Raw genomic sequence first — 14,381 nt, forward strand, 5'->3', positions numbered from 1 at the left:
CAAGGCATTGAGGGACATGAAAATGCCTAGGGTTGAATAAATGGTGATTGATTAGAGATATTTGACATGTTTTAGATTGATTAGGATTGATATGGGACAGTTTTGGGTTGTTTACAAATGATTTTAGGTTAATTAGAAAGGATTGTTGATGATATTGAAATGGTTTAGGTTTGATTGGATGAGATTCTAATGATGTTGAAATGAGTTAGAGTTAGTTATGAAAAGTTCAGATAAAATAGGAACCAATTTTGAAATGATCTGCAATTTATTTAAAAGGGGGTGTGAAAGATGAAGGATATTGTCAAAATATGCTTGAATGATAATCAAGTTGTCCAAAAGATCAAAATTAGTAAAATGAGAAAATGGGATGTGTTGGTATAAAAATGTGATTAAATAGTAGATGCAAACTATTTTTGAGTGTCTACAATATGTTCATAGATTTACTAAGATTGTTACTAATATAAAGAGGTCTGGAGGACTAATATTAGAAGATGATGTATGCTATAAAATTTGAGATCTTCAACTCATGCCTAGATACTAAGGTGATTGCATTAGAAGAAGTTATCCATCTTTTAAAATATTTAAGTAGAGATACTTTGATTGAAAAATTGAAAGCATTTGAATTTTTTCAGTATCCTTTTATCATTATCAACTCTACAAAACTCTACAAAATTTTTGAGTTGATAATGATAAAAGGATACCAAAAAATGTGCAACTAACTAGAGGAGATATTGCTAGAGATTAAGAAAAACTTCAGGAAGAAGAAAGGAAGATTGATGAACTTATTTTATAGGTTGCAAAGAGAGAACCTAAAAGTAATAAAGATTTTGTTTATTGTAATTGAAAATATTTTGGTCACATTTCTTTCATATATCCTAAGAGAGAACCAAAAGGTAAGCCTAGGAAGCCTTAAAAGTCAAAGATTCCAAAAGATTGTGTGTATATAAGTGATGATGAGATTGAATTTTCTGATTTTAACAATTGTTATGATGGAGTTGTTAGAGTTGTTAATAATGCTCCATTTTCTATTAAGGGAAAGGGGTCTATTACAATTGATGGTAAAACTAACACTAAGGATGTACACTTTGTTCATGGATTGAGACATATCTTATTGAGTATTGGATAGCTTGTTGATATGGGCTATCATATGCAATTCACCGAGAAGGCATGCATAATCAAGGACAAAAATGGAAAACTAAATGGTATAGGTACAAGAACCAAAGGTAATATTTTTTAGTTGAATCCTACTAAGATAAGTTACTTGGTTGTGGAAATTGATGACAGTTGGCTATGACATAGAAGATTTTGTCGCATAAGCTTTGATAATATTGGAAAGTGAGTAATACTAATGCTATAAGAGATATACCAAATATTGTGAAATCCTCTAACATGATGTGCAAGGAATGTGGGATGGATAAATAGAAGAAGAGGTTATTTCCTAGCAAGATATTTACTACTTTAGAGAAGCTGGAGATAGCTCATACAAATATGTGTAGTCCTAAAAAGGCTAGAACATTCTATGGTGAAAGGTACTTCGTTGTTCTTAATGATGATTTTAAAAGAATAACATGGGTTGTATTTTATAAAGAAAAATAGAATCTTTTGACAAGTTTAATATATTCAAGTTAAAATTTGAAAATGCATATGGTATGAGAATCAAATGTTTAATGTTTTATGGAGGAGGAGAATTTACATCAAATTAGTTTAACACCTTTTGTGAAGTAAATGGAATTAGAAGAAATTTTTTAGCTCCTTAAACTCCACAACATAATGTAATATCAAAAATAATAAATGAAACAATGAGTGAAGCATCTAGAGTGATGATGCTAGAAGGAAATGTAGCACATGGTTATTGGAGAAAAGAAATTACCATTGTAGTATACACTATGAATAGAGTTTGAATTAGGAAATAAACAAGTAAGACACCTTATGAGTTAACACACATATTTAGTAACATAGAACCACTCTAGGTGAAGATAAAAATGTGATGGGGAGGACACCCACAAAATCTTCACTACTCTAGTAATAAAGTTGTGTCTATTAAGGCTATGGTGATTTGATCACTTCTGATGATCTACCATGTTAAGGGTCTACCCTATTAAAGGCTCCAAGAACTGTTAGGTTCTACCTTGTTTAAAGGGTTTTTACTTCATAATGAAGTGATTACTCTATTAGGAGATTTACATAAGCATGATAAAGCTACTCTATTAAAAGATTTAAACCATAAAACACCTATTAAAATGTTTAGTACTTGATCTTTTGGTTAGCACTTTAATGCTTGATAATAAATATAATCTATGCAATATAATATCACCTAACTATGATAGATCTCCTCTGTCTCTACTCACAACTCTTCACTACACTACTCAATTTCTACACTCTAGTTCAACTCCTAAACCTAATCTCCACACACATGCACCCATACACTCATTCATTATAATTTAGGTCCTAGACCCTCCTTATATAGATGATTGGGTAAACCTTCTAGATCCAAATCAATGATCTAGAATCAATCCTTTCTTTTCTTAGTCCTTTCATTTTTAAGATTGGTAGATTCCCTTGCCTAGGGATTAATGATCTCCCTTTTAATGCATAAGCACCACCTTAATTACCTCGATCTTCAAAACACATTTCTAACGCAACAAAAATAGTTATCATAAGATTTTGTGTCATTCCAAACAATATGTGAAACTATATTACTTGACACTTACATCACACTGATACTTGGCATAAACTATTTCTTCCCGCTATCCCTTGGCCTTAATTGTTCTTGGCATGAACTAAATATCTTGACCTCTATATCACTCAATGTTCACTGATATCTCAAACTAACTCATTATTCACTATTATATCTGATAAGCTCAATGATTACTGGAGTACTCGATGACCATTAGTGACTTGGAATATGTACAAGTCTTCATTCCTTAGCTTAGCTTATATAAGATGACTTGGTTGCAGTGTTGATTGAATAATCCTGCTTTGTGAATTACTAAATATTTGACACCAATAGATAGTATGGCTTATGGATCATAGTTTGATCCTAGGAGTGATGAAGTAATGCAGGAGCATCCTGGGTTGACACATTTTATCCTACTCATATGTTTTCATTCTACCAATTGCTTCCAAGTTGTAGTCATTGCCAAGTTGTAGTCATTTTCAAGTGGTAGTAATTATTTAGTATTGATCGAGTTGACATTTTTCCAAGTCATGTTAACATGATGTTTATCATGTTATCCCATTTATTTTGTCAATATTGATTGAGTTGTTTAGTGTTGGCCAAGCTATTTAGTCTTGGTTGAGCTATCTAGTGTTGACTGAGCTATCTAGTGTTGGTCAAGTTATTAAGTATTGGTTGAGTCTTGCTTCATGTGCTAAGTGAGCATGTTATTTCTTATGCTTGATTCCTTCTTTGACCAAGTTTTTCTATGATTGGTTCTTAGTTTGAGCCAATTGATGTATTTAATTTTGATCATGAATTTAAGATTTGGATCTTGTCTTGGGATGAGTGCCAGTAATTATTTAGTATTGACCAAGTTGAGGCTTTCTCAAGTCATGTTAACATGATTACTTTTGTGTTACCCATTCATTCTATCAGTATTGATCCAGTTTTTCAGTGTTGACCAAGCTATTCAGTCTTGGCCAAGCTATCTAGTGTTGATTGAGCTATCCAATTTTGGTCAAGTTATTTAGTGTTAGCCAAGTGATCCTTCATGTGTCGAGTGAGCCTTTTATTTTCTTATGCTTGGTTCCTTCTTTGACCAAGTTTTTCTCTGATTGGTTCTTAGTTTGAGTGAACTGATGTATTTAATTTTGATCAGAAATTTAAGGTTCAAATCTTATCTTGGGATGAGTGTAAACCATTTTGATTTCAACCTTTATATTATGTAATGATCTAGAATCTTTTATAAGTCATTTTAGAAAGTATAAGTAGAGGTATTGGGTTTAGTTTAAGGGGACTTAAAGAGTAGAGTGAATATGTTTCTAGAATTACAAATTTGAAGTTGGATTGTAGATCTTGAAGTTATATTTTGTATTTGGTTGTAATCCAGAAGGCCTTATAGATGGGAATGTATACTAATAACTTGATGAAAAAATAAAATTCTTTTTCTCTCTCTCTCTCTCTCCTTAGTTTTGTTCTCTGTGAGTTTCATTTTGGTCTGTTTACTCAGCAAGGTGGTTGAATAGTTAAGTGTGGCTTTGGCCCTACCTATTCAATTTACTCCTTGCACTAGGTGGTATTAGAGCTTGAGGTTCATCCTTGTGGATATTAGATCATGTAGAACCCTAAGTTGAATTTGGTTGTAGGGTTCCAAATCTATAGATTTTACCTATAACTTATAGAGGGTTACGATCTTGCAGGACCCTATTTGTAAAGATGGTTCAAGGTAGAGGAAATATTGACACTACTATTATGGACATGTTGAGACAAATCATAGCTAGATTAGATGTTGTGGAGACAACCCAAAGGAGAGGAGAAAATCTTGATGATGTGAGTGATGATGAAGCAATAGCACCAAACCCTAATCCAAAACCTGAAGAAGATCAAGATGAGGAAAGATTGTTGAGAGTCTTGGCTAGGGCACATTCAAAGACTATTGTAGAAGTTATTCCTTATGATGGAAAATTGGACACCAATGTTGTATTGGTATTAAATCTCTGATATGGAGAAGTTATCTAAGTTTGAAAACTCTCCTGATAATAAAAAGGTAAAAATTGCATTCACTAGATTGAAGAGGTTGAACAGGTATTGAATCAAAGAGTTGGTAAGCACAAGAAGAAAATATTATTGTGAGTACTTGGTGAAGTGAAAGAAAAAACCATTTGAAGGTGGTAAATGGATTTCTCAATCTGAGTTGGATTCAGCTTAGGTTGTAACACTTGCATGATTCTACCCTGGTTGTCTGATGTAGGAGCATCTTAGGTTGACATGCTATTCTTCTCATCTGTGTTCATTATGTGAGTTGTTGTCAAGTTGCAGTCATTGTCGAGTGCCAGTGATTATTTAGTATTGACTGAGTTACAGTTTTCCCAAGTCATGTTAACATGATGGTTGTCATGTTATTCCATTCATTCTATCAGTATTGATCAAGTTGTTCAATATTGGCCAAGCTATTTAGTGTTGGTCGAGTTATCGAGTGTTGACCAAGCTATCCATTGTTGTCCAAGTTATTTAGTGTTGGTTGAGTGTTCCTTCATGTGTCAAGTGAGCATGTTATTTTTTGATGCTCGGTTCCTTCTTTAACTAAATTATTCTTTGATTGGTTCTTAGTTTGAGCCTACTGATGTATTTAATTTTGATCATGAATTTAAGGTTCAGATCTTGTCTTGGAATGAGTGTAGATTGTTTTGAGGTTGGTCTTTCTATTGTGTAATGATCTAGAATATTTTTAAAGCCATTTGGAAAGTATAAAAAGAGATATTGGGTTTAGTTTAAGGGAACTTAGAGAGTAGAGGGAAAATATTTTTGGAATTGCAAATTTGAGGTTGGATTGTAGATCCTAAAGTTATATTTTGTATCTAGCCATAACCTAGAAGGCCTTACAATTGGGCATGTATGTTTATAACTTGATGACTCAATAAAAATTGTTTTGTTCTCTCTTCTTGGTGATGTTCTCTATGTTTTTACTTCTGTTGTGTTTACTTAGCAAGGTAGTTGAATAGTTTGATGTGCCTTTGGCCCTACCTATTCAATTTACTTCTTGCACCATGAAGGTATATTTCTTGGTTATTATACAAAGAATAGATGTTATAATCATAGACAAAAGAAGATTGTTGAAAGTGTAAGTTTAAGAGTTTTTGAAAGGTTTTAGGTGCAAGAAAGAATACTTGATTATGATTCAAATGACAATCAAGCTAGTACAAGACAAATACCTACAATTAACCAGAGTATAAAACAAGAACAATCCTTTGAATTTTATATATATATATATATATATATATATATATATATATATATATATATATATATATATATATAAGATGAACCTAGAGAAGAACAAAAAGAACCAAAATATGTTGCTAGGAATCATCATAAAGATCAGATCATTGGCATCACAAACAAAGGAGTAATGACAAGAAACAAGGTAAGAGAAAAAAAATTGTTTTCTTTCATAAGTTGAACCTAAAACTTGTAATGCCCTGCCTAGAGATCCTTGAAACAAGGATAAAAATACACTAACATATTTGTTTTTTAAATAACACTCAAGAAGAAAAAGTTTGCAATAGAAGACTAAGCACCAAACCATAAAAGATTCCCAAGCATTTTTCACTCACAAATGCATTAATTTCCACCTACATGAATTAATGATACAAATTTCATTCCTTTAATCACACTAACATAATAATCAAGGTCCATTTTAAATCCAAATTACAAATTTCCTATGTTGTTAATCAATACAAGTTCATTTACCATTAGGAATGATAAAACGATGATCCTTTTCAATGTTCAAGCCCTCTGTATCCCATAGGTGAACTACTAAGGTTTAGGGAGAAGCAACTCCCAAAAGGGTATCCAAAGCACCTAACTACATCCAAAGAGAAATTCAAAAGGTTCTTTCTAAATGGGGTAAGTTTCAAGACAAGTGTCATAGGATATTTTGTCCTAAGCCAAGTGATACATTTTCCTACTAGAGGTGATACTTCACTAGCATTGTATGATTGACCATAGAAACACCATGCAATAATTTACCAATATTGTACAATTGACCACATAACTATCAAATAATAAACCTTAGCATCATATACAATGAATCACATCATCGCATGACATGTTGACCTATTATCACCTAGTTTGCAACACAAGTCTAAAATGCTAACTTAAAAGGTAAAAGGGTATAAAACCTCCACATCTGTGAGTATTGGATCCATGAAAGTAGAGGAGTGAACACTTGAATTACTTATATGGATCAAAAAATCTACTTATACTAATCAAAGAAGTACATTTCTACTCTAAGACATGATATAAAACATCACAATAAGGCAATAGGAACCAATACATCACGTGCATTAGGAACACATAATTCCTAAGTAATCCATAAGAATAAAACAATATAATCAAGAAAATCTAATATTTTATTCTAACACATCTGTAATCCATAGTAATGGTAATAAGACATCCAGATAATGTAAGAAAGAGAGTACAAATACTCATCTAATACATATGCAATATCACAATGAGGGAACATCACCATAAGATACATCATCTAAACATGATATCAAAGCATAAAATAAATAACATAAATCACAAGGAAACATACATGAGAAGGCTAATGAATCCAAGTGAATGTCAAGCTCTAGCCTCAAAACTAGAAGAAGAACATCTATGTACACCGATCCCTAGTAGTGATATAGGTAGCTACAACTCCCAACCACATGGTACCCATAGTTCCACAGTAGTAGTACTGATAAAGAAAGTGACCCAATCACAATCACATAAGACAATCACCCATGGATAACACACACATCAATCAAAGTAAGATACCAACATCTATATGCTCATGAAGACAATGTAGTACATTAGTTCATTTTTCAAACACACTACATGATAACTATAGGACTCTAGTAGAGTTTCATTACTTTCCTTGAGTAGCACAAGTACTTTGCGCCTTTGTTCCAACTCCCTCAAGAGGCTAGAATCAAAGTGTATTTTTGTTCCAACTCCCTTAGGAGGTTAGATATGGTATCTTAATTCGAACTCCCTCTGGAGGCTAGATACACACCTTCATTTCAACTCCCTCAAGATGCCAAATGTTCAATAATATTAGCTTTCATTAAGTTTTAGTGTGTCATTTTTAAAATTTGGTTATCACTTGTTAAACCTCTTCACATTACCTTTTTGGTCACTTCCAAGTTGGGGTACACTAGAGCAGCCACTCCACATGTCTACCCTACATACCCATTATCATCATACAATGAGTTCTTGTAGTCAATGTGAGTTCCCAACCCAACCCCCAATTAAATAATCACTCTACAAGCCTATATGTAGAAGTTTGGGTTTCACAAAATCCTACCATATTCCCACGCACATACTCGTGTGTTGGCACAACCAATTTTACAAAAATAATAAATAGAACCAATATAAGGGTTGGATATGAGAAATGCAAAAAATTAAAAAAATATAATAATTAACTCAACTAGCCTATGTCTTGGAGTACAAATTTGACAAGAATCCCAATAATGCAATAAATTATCAAATATAACTTACTCACTCAATCGGCCTAAATATAGGATTATGGATTCGACATGAATACCAATTTTCATGAAATTAAAGCATGACATGAATGGAAACATTGAATACAATCCATTTCCACAATCTAAAAAATGTCACCAAAATCCCAACAAAATATAGGTGACATTCAAAATGAGGCAAGGGGTAGAGTGCCCATAAATTTTAAAGTTCTCAAAAATCAATAAAACTAAAAACCAATCTCGAGAATATGATCATGAGACCAAGGATCTAATAAAATTCACAAAACAACCTCAAAACTAGGAACTAACAAATCCAACAAGAATCACAAGTCCACCGGAACCAAAATGAAAACATGACTTTTAGCTCAAGAACTAAAATACCCTAGAATGTTTTATATTCATTTTGATTTTGTGATCCTAATAGTTGTAGAAAGAGCTAATAAATCAAATTCTTAACCAATCCACACACAACAACAAGTGAAAATTGGATGGCACACAAAATGAGGCAATGCCACAAGCACCCAAAATTAAAACATCTTGTAATTCGATGAAATTGAGAGCCCATTGAGAAAACATGCCTGAAATAAGGAAAATCAAATAAAATTTGACTTCAAAAATTACACACAAAAACTGATAACATAACAGTTCCAAAACTTGCATTTCTGATTTCTTACAATGATGAAATGCTCATCCCTAACATTTAGTAATAAAAAATGATGAATCTAATGTAATCTATACATGCAAGGTACAAAGGTAACTACAATGTTTTATAAGTTTCACATTGAAATTTATAATGACCTTTAGCATTGTTGTCAAAGGGGGCAAGTAAACTAGAAAGGGGGAGAAGTGTAACTAAAGGAGAGAATATATTGTAAGGGAGAATATGTTGAATAGAGAGAATAACCAAATGGAGAGAATATATTGAATGGGATAAGTATACAGATGAACCTAAAATAAGAGATCATGATCAAAGAGGGAGTACTATTGAAGTTTTGTTGTTGTTGTAGATACAGACCGGGTATCAGTTTGGAAAACTAGAATTACAAAGTTGTGTTGTTAACAATACATAAATTTGATTATCTTATGTAATGTTATGTAATGTAAAATCTTATGTTATATGTTGCCATCAATGCCAAAGGGGGAGATTGGTTGCCCCAATTGATATTGTAATTGATAGAGGAAGATTGTTAGGTGATGATGTTATGAATGTATGTAAAAGAGTCATATCAATTGTTATTTGTCATTGATGTCAAAGTCTTAATTGGCTAGAAATTATGCTAACTTGTGAAAGTACCATATCATTTGATTGATGAAGAGGATTTGAATAAAGTATGATGAAGTCAAAGTTAATATGTAAGGTATTAAATGAGTACTTAAATGAGTTGGACAATTATTATGTTATATTGATTTGATTGTTTTATAATCATGTTTTATTGAGAAGTATTGAAGATCACAATCTTAACCAAGTCACAAGGTTAATGAAGGGAGATTGTATTCATCGAGTGACTATAGTATTTCCTAAGAGATTGCAAAGAAGGAAGAATATAGTGTTGCCCAAGAAATTCAGTATTAACTGAGTCATATGTTGCTTGAGTAAATGAAATATTTACTGAATGATAGCTAGACATGAACAAGATTGAGAAATTAGAATATGAGGCCGACTTTTGGTAGAAATATGGAAATTTTGAGAAGGTCTTATGTGAGAGTCAAAGTTTGTTGCAAGATCAATGATGGAGAAAAATCAAGAAGGATTTGATGAAGGTAATTAAAGAAGGATAAGGTTGGACATAAACTTCTATGTAAAGTTATATTTTATGTGTCTGAATTCATTGTATGAAGGAATTTAGTTGTAAACCTAAGATTGATGATTTTGATAAAGAAGCAAAAGATGGAAGGATCAGGAAGCATTGATAAAAAATTTTGAGGAGAAAATGATAGTTTAGGTTATTGAGCTTATTTTGAAAAGTTGTGGAGTTGACTTCATCTTGCTAGCTAAAAGGTGATTATGCTGGAGTGTTAAAAGTTGTTGTGAAGAGAGAAGTTGTTGAAGGAGAAGAAATAAGTGTTGAGCCAAGTGAACTAGGTAGAGTAGAGAGAAGACAAGAAGAAGAAGGGTTTGTGAAAAAATCAACCAAGTGAGTAAAAGATAGAGAAGGAGAAAGAATAGAGATATGAACAAGCAAAGGCAGTTGTTATTCTTAACAGATCACTTTATATTGTTATTATTTAACCATTGTAGCATAAAATCTAAGAAGTGCTGAGTAGAACTAACAAGTTTATAAAATCCTATATGGTAACATCAATTAGTGGTGTTTGTAAGTCCTATAATTAGGAAACTTATTTTTAGTCCTAGACATGGAGTGATAAGGTTCAAATGATATTTTGGTGAAATCCTTTAACAAGACCACTTCAACAAAGTATATGTAACCTGTAACAAGATAGTCTCCTCATATATATCACTTCATAAGAGTGATTTTTTGGGTAATGTTGAGTTGTCATTTTGCACGATGCTTAATGATAGGAATTCTTTCGAACTCCTCTCTCTGGGATCAACTCCAAGGTTCCAGGTGATCTTGCGACCTACTAAAATCCTCTCAATTGAAGATGAATGCATTTTTTCACAAGGGGGCCTTTGCTAATTTGAACCAATTTCGAATAAGATGTTTGATCTGTTGTTTTGAAAAGTAACTACAAACTAGATAAATTTTTTGTATTTTCTATTTTTATGATGAATGTAATTTATCAATGCAGTTATATGAATTCCTATTCTAACCAAGTGTTAGCAAAGCAAATAAAAAAGATAAGGTAACAAGAGATTAAAGAAAATAACTTGAAAGGGAAATTCCTAATGGACAAAAACCATGGTAACAACACGTTTATGAGTTAAATCATCAAAAAGATTGGATAGGAAACCAATGAAAATAGGAACAGCGCTTCCTCAATTCCATTGATGCAATCATCAATGGGAACTTAGTAATAATTGAAATATTTTTCACTTCTCATCGAATTGCAAGGCCACAAAAGGTGCGCTCATGTGAGACAAGAAGCTATGCAAGAAAAATGGGTGATCTTTTCTCCAACTTGGTATATCAATGAAATTTGTTAACATGAGGCAAACACTAGAGCTAAAAGGTCATACAATCAAATAAACACAACAAAAACATTGGCTCCATTATTATTCATGAATATTCATTCACAAAAATAACACATTCTGGCAAGAATAACTATACTCAGAATGAGAGCACCAATAGAATATATTATTGCATCAAAATAATGGCATGGAGTACATATTACATCCATGTATTTATAAGAACACATCTCCTCTTTTTGTGTTGAAAGTGAGAGTTCTTAAAATGAAAATACATGCTAAAAACTAATTTAAAAAATCTAATTATGTATAAACTAACTCTCTAAATGGTGCTAAGTAGGTCTCCACCCTTGTTTATATCAATTAATGTGTGCATGAGCTTTTACATGACTTAAAATAATAAAAGAAGGAGATAATAAGAAGAAAGTTTCAAGAGGATCTGAGAATCACTAAAAGCTCTAAAAATGGAAGCTTGACCTTCTTTGGGTGTTTCTAGGAGTTGAACTTCTATCAGAATGTTTTCAGTCCATGGAAAGCTATAAATTAGGAATTAGAAGTTAACTATTAGTGCATTGCTACTTCATCAAAATTATCGACACACCTCTATCAATAGCACACCTATGCACCTTGCACAACTTTAGGGAATTTGTGCAAAGTGCTCAATTCACCAAAAAATCAAAATTCTATGTTTTGAAAATGGTTTCTAGGTTTTTCTCAAAAAAGGTTTGGGAGCACTCTTGTGTACTTATTTTGCCCTTTTTGATGATTTATACCCTCTTTATAGCCCAAATTATCATAGATTTGAACTCCTTTTGCTTCTTCTATCTGAACTCCAAAAGTACATGTGTTGAATCTTATCATTAATAGTTTCATAAGATGAGGAACTTGTTCTGGTTCATGTGTCCAACCTTTGTATCTTTGATCTTCAGTGTAAATTCATGAATCAAAGCTTGTGTGTGACTCCTTTGAAAGTGAAGGTTACCAAATTAGGTGAGATCTCTATTGTTGCTAATAATGAAGATGTTATGATAATCTGTGCACTTGCATGTTATGTGCCACACCTTCGTGTTATGCACACGTGTGCACCTTCATGTTATGCACATCTTCATGCACTATGAAGTCTATTCCTTGATTTTCTTCTTCTCTCTATCTACTCGATCCTTCCTAATTAGAGACCAAGTGATCTAGATTATCCAAAATGATCAAATGTGTGAAACTTTTTCATATCTTTTTTAGCAAGCTTTTCTAGGCCTTTTTAATTGACTTTTTCAAAGGTCTTCTACTCAAAATTTCAAGTTAAAACTTTCACCAATCCTTAAAACTTGGAATTCAAAGGCTCACTATTTTAGGGACTGAAATTAGATTTTTACTTTTTCTTTCCAACAGTTTAAATGGATTTGAATTTTGAGCTCTAGGTCAGAAATTATGACCCTGACAAGTTATCCAATACCATGCACATGCAATATCATGAATATTTTTTGTGCTATGGATAATGAGGATGTCAATTTATCCACACAAAGAAGCAAACATTAGTTATCTTATGTTGAAAAACCTAAAGAGGACTCCACAAGACTTAGACTGACAAAAGATTAGGGCAACAAGAATCAAAATAGACAAGACAACAGATTTTTTCCCTCAAAAGCTAGTTTTGTGCACTAGTACACCTAGTGCACCTTCGAAGGTGTGCTAGTACACTAATTTGCCTTGGAAATAGCAAAGTGTGAAGCTATATAGTAGTACATGTACACACCTTGACAAGGTGCTCATGGTGCACATGTGTGCAACTGTACACATGCACATTAGTGCATTGTGAGGAGGGGTCTTATATAGGTGCCTGAGGAGGCTAAAGTGCACACCTCCATAGGTGTGCACCCCAAAGGGTGTGCATATGCATATGTGTGCATCCCTAGAGTGGGGGAGAAGTGCACATGTACACATTTGGTGCACCTACGCATGTGTTCAAGTGTGCATGTGTGTACTTTAAGCACATTTAATTCTTAAACTTGATCTTTTTATCTACATCTGACTGCCTAAACCTTCTTGATTAGAGACCAGGGTTTGACCTAGACCTATGGGAGGATCCAAAATGATTAAGGCTTTGAAATAGATGCCTCATAGAGAAATTTGAAACTAGGGGGTCTCCATTTTGTGACTCAAAATGGGGCATGCGTTGTGAGGCCACAACAAGTTTCCTATCCTAGGTGGTTTTTTCCTGAACAGGGTTTCCACATTAAATATTGATGACAAAATTGTGTGAATTTTATTTGTGTTGCAAGTTATTTTACAACTTTTTATAGTTTAACTACAACTCGGTAATAACTAAGTTATCACTAGGAAATAACTAGAAATTTACTAACATGTAATGCAAGGAATAGTTTGATAGCAATTTGAAAAGAAGTTGATGTATGAATTAAGTTTTATATTGGATATGTCTACCAAGTGATTGAATTTATTAAAGTTAATGTTGTTGATGTTTATGTTTACTTTATGGTAATGAAAAGTTTGAAGGGACTATGAGACAATTGGACATAATTGATTCACCCCCCACCCCCCCTCTTAGTTATCTAATAGGAGGTAATAGTTGTGATGGTTTCATAGGAAAAATCATTTGTGGTATTGTAGATGTAGTTAGGGTTAAGGATTGTATGCTCAAGGCATGCATTTGTGTTTGTGTCAAACCACATGGGGCTAGAAAAATGGAGTAGATATGCCTTTTTTTGATGCAAATAGATTGGTGATAGTGTTGGATAGGGTTTCAAGTGGCTCATTAGTGAGTATGGTCTAGGGAATCCATTTTGTATACCATGGTGTTTATTGTGGAACATGTTAGGATTGTTGGAATTCTTTAGAATAACTGAGAGGGGGGTGAATCAGTTATCCAAGGTCTAGATGTATAAATAAAACTTTTCACAACTTACTGAACCCATATCCATAAAAATTTATTATGCATGCATCTATTAGATCATACAACACTTAAACTTTGTAGGGTACTGTCCTAGGTCAAAACAACTTTTGAGAAATGTAAACATGAAACATAATAGATTCAATAAAATATTTGATACATAGATTTTACATGGAAACCCAATTTGGGAAAAACCACTAGTAA

The sequence above is a fragment of the Cupressus sempervirens genome, chromosome 10, assembly GCF_028749045.1.
Source record: "Cupressus sempervirens isolate cs-2001-9-10 chromosome 10, ASM2874904v1, whole genome shotgun sequence".
Taxonomy (NCBI): Eukaryota; Viridiplantae; Streptophyta; class Pinopsida; order Cupressales; family Cupressaceae; genus Cupressus; species Cupressus sempervirens.